Source organism: Amblyomma mixtum, chromosome 10 (genome assembly GCF_055824585.1).
Source record: "Amblyomma mixtum isolate Tamu chromosome 10, ASM5582458v1, whole genome shotgun sequence".
Lineage (NCBI taxonomy): Eukaryota > Metazoa > Arthropoda > Arachnida > Ixodida > Ixodidae > Amblyomma > Amblyomma mixtum.
Window position 1 is genome coordinate 169287797 of NC_143021.1, and position 8344 is coordinate 169296140.

Below are 8344 nucleotides of genomic sequence, written 5' to 3' on the forward strand. Positions count from 1 at the left end.
TGGCTCCCGAACTCGCGACAGAAAGAGGCGGCAGAGGTAAATTAAAACCATATGCGCGAAGGCAATGCCCTCGCTCGCGCTTGCCCCAGGGGGTCGCGCGGCAGCTCGAGCAGACGATTTTCACCGCTACCGGAAGTGTGCCCGTGACGTCGAAGCTGCCGCGGCTCTAGCGAATGACAGCGTGTGGTGGCCTGCCGACGTCATGGGACTAGTGACGTCTATCTTCCCGGTTTTGGTTTCAGAAATGCTCCCTACGAAGACACCAAGCGGCCCGCGAATTTTGAAAAACACGGTTTTTAAAAATTCATAATAAATTGCCGGCTGAGTTCCGAAGACTCATACTTGGTGTCAATGCTTCTGAGCATCACTTCTAACATTTACAAGCGGCTTTTAATTCTTTTCATGGTCCCTTTAAGGCGTAAGCCTTTTATGGCTCATGACTCGCCAGCGTGTCCGTCCGTCCATGCGTCCGCGGCAGCTGTCAATAATGGTTACTTGAAAAGTCAGTAATGATAGTTAATGGTGTAGTAGTATTTTTTTTTATTATTTTTTATTTATCAAATACTGCCAACTGCCTCTTGGCAGTCAAAGCAGGAGTGGATACATTGTTCTTGAACAATTGCTAAGGTGAGTTTAACAGCGGCAAAGAAAGAAAACATGCTATTGACAATCAGCCACGAAGGAATGTGCACAATAAAAAAAACACACAAAAAAAGAAAGAAGGAATACACTTTGAAAGGCGGACGGCAAAGCAAGAAGCGTTGTAAAGAAATACTTGCTGCATCATAGATAAGATGACACGGCCGTAACAAAAGATTCAACTGAGGGCATGTCAGCTACTTCATAGGGTAAGGCGTTCCACTCGGCTGTGGTTCGAGGAAAGAATGATGAGCGGTAGGCGTTAGTTTTAACATGCGGCATTACAATTGTTTTGCTGTGCTTGCCTCTCGTTTTCCTGGATTCGTTGAAGTGCATGTAAGTATGAAAATTTATTTTGACATGGTGGTTGGCAATACTGTACATCATGTGTAGGCGGTGTAGTTTACGGCGCATTTCTAGCGACGGGAGCCCAGCTCGTGTTCTCAGGTCTGAAACAGAGATACTTCTATGGTAAGCGTTAAAAATGAATTGAAGTGCTTTCTTTTGTACCCCTTCAATGTGATTGATGTTTTTCTTAGTATGATGGTCCCAAACAGTGTCAGCATAATCAAGAATTGGCCTAACGAGTGTCGTGAATGTTGCAAGTTTTGTTGCACTAGTGCGCAGTGCCTCATGCGGTGCTTTAATAACCACAGCTTTTTTAGTGACGCCGACACAACATATTCAACATGTGCGTTCCACGTTAATTTGGAGTCAATTATAACACCAAGATATTTGAACTTGTCAACCCGCTTGACATCAGCATTGATAATTTTGTAAGTATATATTAACGGTTTTTTCTTTCTTGTGACCATCATGTGGGCACATTTAGAGACATTTAGGTTCATACGCCAGGATTGACACCAACTGTTAATTGCAGAGAGGTAATCACGTAGCACAATTTGATCTTGCACAGATTCGATGACCTGGTACACGATGCAGTCATCGGCGAAAAACCGGCATTGTACAGAGGAATCCAAAGACAGGTCATTTAAACAGATGGTCGTATCACCCAGAGCTCTCTGAACGTTGATCGAAGAAGGATGCAGCCCGCGCGCGCTCCAATGTCGCCCGCTACGAAACGCGCTCGCGATGCCGTACGGAAGCGTTCAAGAGTCGCCAAACGATCTTCAACAGTCGCCAAGCAGAGGGCAGTGACAGAGGCGGTTAAAGGCTTTCGCCTCTTCGCACTTTAGATCGTCAAAGTGCTCCCTGATTTTTATTCACTTCTCGCTACCCCATGTAGACCGTGAATGAGACGGACACGCACAGCTGGTCACACGCAGTAAATTTCCGTTTCGTGTCACGTCGAATTTTGGCTCTTATATACACAAGTTATTGCAATTTATAAAAAAAACGATCATAGCTGAAGTTGTGGAACTTCATACGCCCACCTGCAGCCGAGAAAACCACAAAGTACTTGACACTTCTATTGCATGGTCATACAAGAAAGGAAGGAACCATTCACAAGAACCTTCCTTGACCTTACTTTTTGTAGTCATTCTCTGTAAAATGCAAGGAACATGCCAGAGACCTGTCGCTTGGCACCCACTCTCTTCCTTTCCCTGACAGTCCTTGGCGAGCGATATTTTCAGCCACGCTTCTCGACGCTGTAGTTCAGAGGGAAACTCATGATATCTCACAGTTGGCTGTTTTCTGGAGTTCGTGACGGACAGTGGCACACGGCAGATGCGCGGCATCGTGCCCCATGCACGTCCCTGACCTCCACACACGCATGCACGAAAATCCCAAAGAGTGCACGGCAGACACGAGGCAAACATTCATTCACGCGAAAAGTCAAAATCCAGCACCGCAGACGCGAGGCAAACGTGCTCACTCACGTGCACAGCAGAAAATCCAAATAAAGCACTGCAGACATGAGGAACGTGAGTAGTAGTAGTAGTGGTTTTTATTTTGCATTGAATATGGAAGGCAAACGCGGTTTTACACGACGCAAACGCGGTTTTACATGACTCAAACGCGCTCGAACACGACGAAGCAAGGAGCGCTTCGGGAGTCCACTCCCGGGAGCCTGTTCGCCAAATGCAGCCGGTACACAAGCGTTTGCGGGACGGCAGGCTGGAAACGCTGATTGGTCAAAAAAATATGACGTCATACGCGTGACGTCATAGGTCACGTGATATTTAATGACGTCATGTCCGGTTGGGGACAGGCATGTTTTCCCTAGATTTTCCCCCGCCACCGCTCGTCAGCGGACGGGGCTGCTCGCGAGGAGCCGAGAGGCGAGGAGGCAGCGTGCACTGCAGCGTTGCCTCCTCGGCGTGTCCCCGTCATGTCTTTCGACCCGCCGCGGTGGCTCAGTGGCTATGGCGCTCGGCCGCTGATCCGAAAGACGCGGGGGGTTCGATCCCGGTCGGGGTGGTCGAATTTCGATGGAGGCTAAATTCTAGAGGCCCGTGTACTGTGCGATGTCAGTGCACGTTAAAGAACCCCAGGTGGTCGAAATTTCCGAACCCCTTTCACTACGGCGTCCCTCACAGCCTGACTCGTTTTGCGACGTTAAAACCCCAATAAACCATAAACCCATGTTCTTCAGTGCGCGCGCGAGATTAAAAAGCGCACCTGTCGCGCTGCGCTGTCAAACTGCATGCCTGCTTCCGTGCATTTCTTGCGGACTCCTTTCAGTCATACTTAGCTATACTTTGACCAAAAGGCTTCTTAAACAGTTATTTCAAGTTTTATTGCTATGTATAAAGAATATGTTTGTAGCAGGTGCGTGAGCCCGAACAAAAGAAAACTGTTTTTATTCCCCTTCAGTATTCCTGCTTATCGAGACTTGAGTATTTATATGTTGCAGTACATCTTTTTTCAGGCATCACAACTGATGTTTCGATGTATTTGGTAATTGACTTCATTGTAGCTTCATACTTGCACCATTTAAACTCTGCACATAGCTCTTTTTTCACAAAAGGAAATGTGATTAGGTTTCTGAATAGAGCTGTGCACGGGCCGCAATTTCGAACCCGCGCCCGGCCCGGGACTTAACCTACCGACAGGAAGCCCGGCCCGACACTGAAGGACCCTGAGCACGCTCGTGCTCGGCCCGACCTGCAAAGCGGCGACGACACAAAAAGAGAATTTCAGGAAAATGAGTTTATTTCAATGACATTCAAATTTTGACCTCGCATTCCAGATCACAGTTTGGGATTATACACAAGACACAACGCATAAAGGTATAGATTTATCACTCTAAATATGCAAGTTGTTCATTGATGATGGCTTGATCGAAACAAGAGCGGCGCTCTTTCATTACGAATCCTGCGGCGCTGAAATTTTTCTCGCTGCTTGAATTGGTGGCCGCAACGGCTAATACTTCCATAGCAAGAGAAACGCTTGAAGTATGAAGGGGAATGACAGACGTGGTGTCGTAAGCCATGGATGGCGTGCCACAACAGGAAGACTTTTTGACTTGTTAGAGGATAAGCGAGCAAATAAGCGACAGGGCGGCGCTATACTGCGAATGCCGATGTGGCCGCGACGTCCCTGCTTGTACTATTCACGGGAAGGCACGGTGCTGTGTTCACTTTGCTGACAAGCGATTACGGCGAAACGCAGCACTGCGCCAGAATAGTACAAGCTGAGCCGTAGTGGAGGCGCCAGTGACATTCTTCTAATGCTTTTCATGTGGTGCCCCCCCCCCCCCCTCCTTCGCTCTCGCCCGCGACTATTGTCCGTCTCCCCGGCCGGAACCTGCCGGGTAGGCGGACAAGAGAGAAGGCTGCCGGCTCTGCGGTGCGCTGCGAGTGGCGAGTGGAAGAATTTAACCTTTTCCCGATGTGCTGCTGCAGCGCTACTCCGTGACCCCGCGACCTCGCGTGCGCCGTACGCAGCCCTGCCTCCGCTTCCCAGAACCATCCTTTCTTCTTACAAGGCGCCCAAAACTGGTTGCTTTGCCCCAACGTTGGTACTTGCTAGAACGAAAAATGCGTTTCTAGCCCCAGCTAGCTTTTTTTTTCTTTTAGCGTTTGTACTATCTTCCCGTCCTTGTACATGCCCTCCTGGATGGTCTAGACACAAATCACTTCCTGCTGTGCATGCAAGACGCCCAGCGCACCACAGCCATATTCGCACTTCCACATATATGATACATGCTTTGCCCAACTTAGAGCCTTGGGCGTTTGGTTGTGAGTAACACCGTATGGCGCGTAATGCATTCCCATCAGGCAGAATTAAAATATGAGAAAATTCATCGCAAGATATATTTCCTTGTATTCTCCAAGTAAATTACTTCTATACTAACTCCTCCCTTCTGAAGTGACCAAAAGATAAAACAACTCAGCGTGTAAAAAAGGTGAATGCAAAAATACACTACTTTTGTGCAAAATTCACAGGAAGTGCACTTAAATTGCCACAAGTGCATGGCCAATTAAGGAAAAAAAAAACAAGGGCAAAGGACGGAGACGCACAACAGGAACACAGGACGACGCTGTGTTCTGTGTTCCTGTATTCTGTGTTCCGAGTTCTGTGTCCCCGTCTTTTGCGCTGGTTTTCTTTCTACAATCGTGAACCAATTAACTCGCCCAGCTCTCCACTCTACTGGACCAATAAGGCATCAAGCTTCACAGTGCATTAGTGTTATATCTTACGCTACATATTTTCGAATTGTTTTTGCTCGGCATACACGTCTTTCATTTGCTTAGGAAGAAAGCAGCGCAGTCAAGAAAGTTACTCCCTCCTGCCAGCGAAAATTAAAAAAATGCGGTTTTTTCAGCGCCAGCATAAAATCTTTGCATGCTGACGGCATGTTGAAATTTTCGTTAATGCACCGTAATAATTATCTCATGAAGCCCCAGCTCTTGTGGCCCAGGACGAAGAGTACGATGATTTATGGCAATATTTGAGGTGCATTTATGAGCCAAGTTCTTAATGCTCTAACGTTCTCCTAAGCAAATAAAACTGAAAATTGTGATAATTTTGATAATGCTTTATGGAGCTAACACTACCAGGACGTGGTAAATAAACAAAAAATAAATTCTTTGATAAAGGCCTGTACACTGCACTTGTGCTGCTCATTTATTTCATGCTGTCCATTTTCTCAGTGCAGTGTCTTCTTTGATATGCATATTTCTGGCTCATTACATACTTTGCTTCGGTTCGCAATTCTTCTTTTAGCTATATTTCATCCACTTTCCTGCCATAATCTCTATTCAAACGTAATTTGTGTAATTTTGCTTTGTTCGGGCTCCTGCAATGTTCTTTTTATTTTTATTTTATTTAGAACATACTGCAGGCCTACAGTAGGCCCAAGCAGGAGGGGCGAATACATAATATATGCAAAAAAGAACAGGTTTAGCAAAATTGAAAAATGTCAAATACAAGTTGTAACACAAAATACAGCAATAAATACAAGGCTCAGATGCAAAAGTATATATGAATGATGCGAAGACCTGTTTCAAGCTGTTGCACTATAATTCAGTCTAACCTCCTCGATCACGATCACCTAAGCCTTTCCTTATCTGTTGCCATACTTTTTTATGGAAACACTTAAAAACAAAGCACCATGATCTATTTCAGTATTGTTTTATTTGCCGATCTAATTTTTTCGAAGATAACATGGGATACCAACTCCCCTTTAATGTCCCCGTTCTCGTCTCGAAGTCGCGAATTTTTAGATGTGCGCTCAGTATTCTCGTTAGTGCATTTGTGCTCACAAGGGACTATAACAGCCAACGCGGCTAATACGCTAGATTTAATCCTGACAAATCGATCTGACATAGTCTCACCTATTACATACCTGCCAGGCATCAGCGACCACTTGCTAATGCACTATGACATTAATCTAGCCACTCCGAACACTAACAAAAAGAAAAAAAATAATAATACGAGACTACAATGGAGCAAATTTTCAGGCGATAAATAATGAACTATTTTTTTTTATCGATGCTTTCCCATAGCTTTGGTGTCCGCAGCATTCAAACCAACTGGAGCATGTTCACAGCTATAATCACCCAACTCACAGAACAATACACTCCTGAACGCACTGCTACCACCCACTCAATAGCTCCCTAGTGTAATAATCACATTAAACGTTTATCTAACAAAAAGAAAGCCTCTACAGCATCGCAAAGTTCTCGCCAACTAGTGAGCGATCGGACTTCGTATTCAGCGGCTTCCAACATGTATGTTCAGGCGCTCAAAAGCGCTAAAAGCACTTCCACTCACATGTAACCACCAATGTCAAAAATTCTCGCGGGTCATTAATCCTTCCACCGACGATAGTTTTGCGTTATCTGACCCGTTAGGCGACCTCATCCCTTCCGACGTTCGCGTCACGATTCTTAACCGCGTAATCACTGACAACTTTACACCCATATCTGATGTATACATATGCCTACAACTCACCACTTCAACTATGTTTTCATGCCACCTATAACTGTTGCTCCTACTGGTGTGAATAAGCTTATTGATGGACTCAGTGTTCATTCCGCTCCGGGTTATGACTGCGTTACTTAAAAAGCACTGCAGCTTATTCGCCCATTATACTAACCAAACTTTTCCAGCATTGACCAGTCAACGCTGCTACTGAGTGGAAGATCGGAAAGGTGGTTACAGTCTACAAATCCGGCAGCAAAGCATCCCCTATTAATTATCGTCCCATATCCCTTGCCAATACTTGACCCAAAATGTTCAAACATATAAATTTCACCAACCTTGTTAACTTCCTTTCATTGAACAACTTTTTATGTCAGCGCAACATTGTTTTCGAAAACTTTACTCTTGCGAAACACAGTTAATATAGTTTACACATGCATTGCACTGTATTCTAGACCTATCATCACTAACTGGCTGTATATTTCTGAATTTTTCAAAGGCTTTCGACGATGTATGTCACAACCTTTTGGCTCACAAACTAAAACATCTTAATATTGACTGTAACTTATTGAAATGGATTGAATGTCTACTTAATCGCTCACAATTAGTTATTGCTTACGGTTATAACACCTGTTTTACAGAGGTGTCTTCCGGAGTTCCACAAGGTTCAGTTCTTGGACCCTAGCTACTGTTCCTGATCTAACATTAATGATCCCCGCTCTCTTATGGATTCTCATATTCACCTATTCGCTGATTTTTGCGTCATTTTTAGAGAAATAACCAACACTAACAACCTTACATTACTGCAGACTGGGCGAGTTGGTTAACATACATCTTGAAAAATTTAGCCTTACATTACTTACATTACCTTACATTACTTCAGTCAGTGGCGGTCACAGAGAGTGGTTTTAGGGGGAGCGGACAGACTGCTGTATATAAAAAAAGAAAAAATAGAAACAACGATTTTTCATTTTATTTGCACAAAAATTTTTTTGCGCTTTGTTATTGAAAAATAAATGGCGAAAGGTATAGACGTTATACCATTACTCAATCTTTGAATGTTAACGCTTACGCGAGCAATATTCATTTCGATACCAGGCGAAACGAGTCGACGTCTGAGATAATTGCCACGACATGTCCACTAAGGTCAAAGCACCTGCCCGGACATTTCACCAGTGGGGTTAGCGGCCTTCATTTATCAGTTCTGTGAAGTGGCTTAATTTGTTCTGCCCTCAGTCCCCAAGGCGGCTGGTCGGCGCTCCTTGTCAAGCCAGAAAGGGATGGTCCCCTCGCTTGCGTCGCTGTGTCACTGGTGGGATAAAGACATGAATGGGTGGCTCCCCCCCCCCCTCCCGCCGACGAGGTTGTTGGC